Here is a 3,913-nt window from a genome sequence, read left to right on the forward strand (position 1 = left end):
CAATAGAGTGCATCATTAGCTACTTAATTTTCTGTGAATATTTGATAACAAAATGCGGTACTTAACATTATAAATGCTTCCATATCAGTGATTTCTTTTTTGTTTACCCACATCACAACCTGTAGAAAAATATTTTGAAAACTATGTATTTCCTCCTCAATAACAGTACAAATAAATATGTGGGCAACCAATAAATGTAATAAGTAAGTGTGAAGAAAGAACCAGCAACATATTATTAGGTGTAGTGGGAATTCAAAGGCATGTATATTTAATCTGATCAGCTTAATTCTAGTGTCAATTTATAAGCATGGAAATCATCTTTCCTGGATAGTACTAGTGTGAAAGTGACTAGAGACTGTTTCATGTGAAATTAGGGAGGTCAAAACAGTAGCTGTAAATCTTTCCAGTCAGAAAGGGTGATTATAGATACAGCGGCGGGTTCACCCCTTCTCTTGCTCCTCCGCTTCAGGTCCAGTCTCTCTGCTGCACGTTAGCAGCCCTGGGGCACCAGGTAGTAGAAGCTTGGAGACACAAGAATTTCCTTTGAAGCAACCAAAGAACTCTCCCTTTGCAATCTGGTTTTGAAGCTTTGGGTATCTGCCTTCCAGCACCACCTTCATGCCTTCTCTCTTAGGCTGTTGCTTCCGAAAGACCGTAAAATGACTTGTGTAGTTCCTCAACTCGGATCTCAGGCACTCTAGGGCTCCACTTTCTGGCGTCTGCCTGCATTTATGCAAAGATTGTTTCTATAAAACAAATACTGCATCACTCAGTTTTTCACACTGCAGTCCTAAGTGATGCACCCACCTTCAGTGGTTTACATTTTCTGGCAGTAACACTGGCACAATCAAAATTTAACATGACATATAACTGAAAGAAAAATTAAGTGTAATATACTGAAAATAATTTTAAGTGAACCAATGAAGTTTTGAATGGTCACTGAAGGATGGAAAGCGAAAGAGACATCTAGGTTGAGTGTTTAATGACACTGCGTAATAAGATAGAGTATAAAGAGGGCATTACAGAAGGAAACTGCGTAATTAATACTATAAAAAGTAATGAGCAGACTGTACCTATGATGAACAAAGCTATGACTGAATTTTGTGTTGTGTTTGCAAATACATTCATCCATTTTGCATTCCTGGGATAAACCTTCTGGGTGTACCTAGTTTAAAGGAATAAAAGTTTTCTTAACTGAAGGTTTCTGAAACGAAAGTGTGAGATTGGCTGTGTCCAAGGTAGAAACATGACAGAGCAAACTAATAAGTTCATGGCCTTCAGGAATTAGAAGAGTGGAAAGAGCACTTAGAAGAAAGAGTCAGTGTCCAGATACAGTGGCCAGGTGATGCCTGATGCTCCCAGACACACGGCCAGCGGGATGCACTTCTTACCTCCTAGACATAGCTAAGCCAGTAACTCTGACAGTCCGGATTAACCATCCAAAGTCCAACCTCTTGTCAGTGTCGTACCCAAAGGCCTCCTAAACCTGACTTAAACTCCCACTAGAGAAAATAACTAGGCTATAACTGTGCTTAACATGATGAACATGAAACAAGTACATGATTGCTCCAGTCTTGGTCAAATGTTCAAACCCAAGTCTTCTCTGAGGTTACAAACTCTTGCTTGTGAACACCTGTAAAAGTTTAAAAGGCAAATTGCACAAAAGGGAGAAATAGGGGATGGAAAGGAATAGGACGAAAGTCAGACCAAACCCTAACAGTGCAAATACTAGCTCCTGTAGCTGTACATCAGAGGTATACGGGGATGGCATGAGTTCCAGAAGGCTCACAGGCTCCACCCCACTGGCCTTACTGGTTGTCATGTGCATGGTCTCCCTCCTATATTATGTCTACTCATTTCCTGCAGCTTTTCTCTGCACATGGTCTATGTTCCTGGTGTATCTAGCTTCTTTGTGTCTGCTACTCAAATTTGATCACTCTCACAACTTCATGAACTGGCCCCTCAGGGGCTCTTAGCAGAAACTCACTCTGTCAGCTATGACCTGTCTTCAAAGACCTCCCTTTAACACTTCAATGGAATCCCCCTTTGTGTCCCTGAAACTCTTGCTTTCTGTACAACTGTGACATCAGAATCACATACTTGAAGCAAAGGTCTGCTGCCAGCTCACGCAGAAGGTCTGCTGTTTCCCTAAAACTGCTTTCATCACTGCCAAGCCTCCTTGAGCATGGCCCCAGAGTCTCTGAGCATCTGGATAGCTTAACATGGTGAAAAGAATCCTAGAAAATCAATGTTAGGATTTCTGAAACAGAGTGCCCAGGGTCTGTCTTCTCAAGTGAAAATGTATGCTTTTACCCAGATTCCATTATGGGTGAGGTTGTGCTGATTTCTAAGATTCCCTCAAGGTACCTTTTCTTGTTAAAAAGTAGTTGGCTGTATTTAAGGTGTTAATCTTTCCAGCAACCACAACTGCTTTGTCTAAGCCACAGAAAATAACATGAAAGAGTATGGATGGGAATAATACAATCTAAAGAGAGGTTCTGAAATCTAGACAACTGCACAAGAATCTTTAACTAGGTTCTTATATGTGGGAGAAGATGCTGCACTGTTTTGTTACAGATGAGTCTCTCATGTTATGTTGTGGCTGTGACAGGAAAGGAGATTCCTTAAAATTCAGATCAAGGGCCAGTGAGATAGCTCAGTGGACTGAGTGCCTGCTTAGACAAACCCAGGGACCATGGGTTGACCCCCCATACCTCATGCTGCTCAGGCCCCAATCCCAGGCATGCTGAGCCGACCACCAAAACTGGGCGAGGCATTACACACTTCTAATCCAAGCACTGGGGAGGCTGAGAATAGGAGGATCACTACAAGTCTAAGCTGCATAGGGAGACCCTGTACCAAATACAACAAAAATTAAAAAATAAACCTGGATCAACTCTGAGTAAGTCCCTGCAACATTTACATTGACCTACTCTATCGGTTCTACTAGATGATTCAATTTGCAAGTGAGTGATATGATATTTAGGTTTTGAGTAGAAACTTGAGCTTCTAAAGAGTTTCTCATTACATTTCTTTTTATATAGGTCTTCCATTATCTTGGTCTTAACACTCCAGCAGAAAAGTATAAAAAATGAAGTATAAAAAGTAAAGCCACATAAATATGCTGAGCTGTAAAAGGCTCAAGTCAACAACCTTTGACATTGCCTGTCCTATGGAAAACCCACTACTATTATGGACTACAGGACTATCTGGGAATATTTTGCTGAATTTACACACCTATAATATTTAAATGAGAATGGAATGCCTTTCTCTGTCAAAACTAAACAAAAAACGGGATTACAAATGAACAACCACTTTGTATCTGTATATTCAAAATTGTTAAGATAGAGGGACAACCTGCTCAGGCCCCCGTCTTGTTCCTCTCTTGGAAGGAGCTTTCTTTCCTTCAATAATTATATTCTGCTCATAAAAAATTGTGAGGATAGATATACACGTACTGTCTCTTAATTCAATGAGAAGAAAGATTTATACTATTAGTTTTGGACAGGATATCATGTCTGCCTCTTGTACAATGAATAACCACTAAGATAGCAATATACAATGTATTAAATATTGAAGCTATTCTACTAATAAGTTTTGAAACTGTCTCATTGCTATTTGTTTCTCAATAAAATTATTAAAATATAAAAAAATAAAAGAGTTTCTCCATGTACCAACCCCATGACGGATATAATCATTATATACTGCAAATATACACTGATTTTAAAAAAATGTTGATGATCTTTCTATGAAGTCTATCCTCCCTGTTCCCTCCTTGTTCCTAGACTTTGCGTCCTTAACCTTGTGGAGCCCTATAATGAATGCTGCTGAATCATAGTTGTTTATAATATTTTACTCATATAGGTTTTATTTATCTTATGGTTTTATCAAATTTAAATGTAGTAAGAAATAT

This window comes from Octodon degus, unplaced genomic scaffold, assembly GCF_000260255.1.
Source record: "Octodon degus isolate 3935 unplaced genomic scaffold, OctDeg1.0 scaffold00090, whole genome shotgun sequence".
Taxonomy (NCBI): Eukaryota; Metazoa; Chordata; class Mammalia; order Rodentia; family Octodontidae; genus Octodon; species Octodon degus.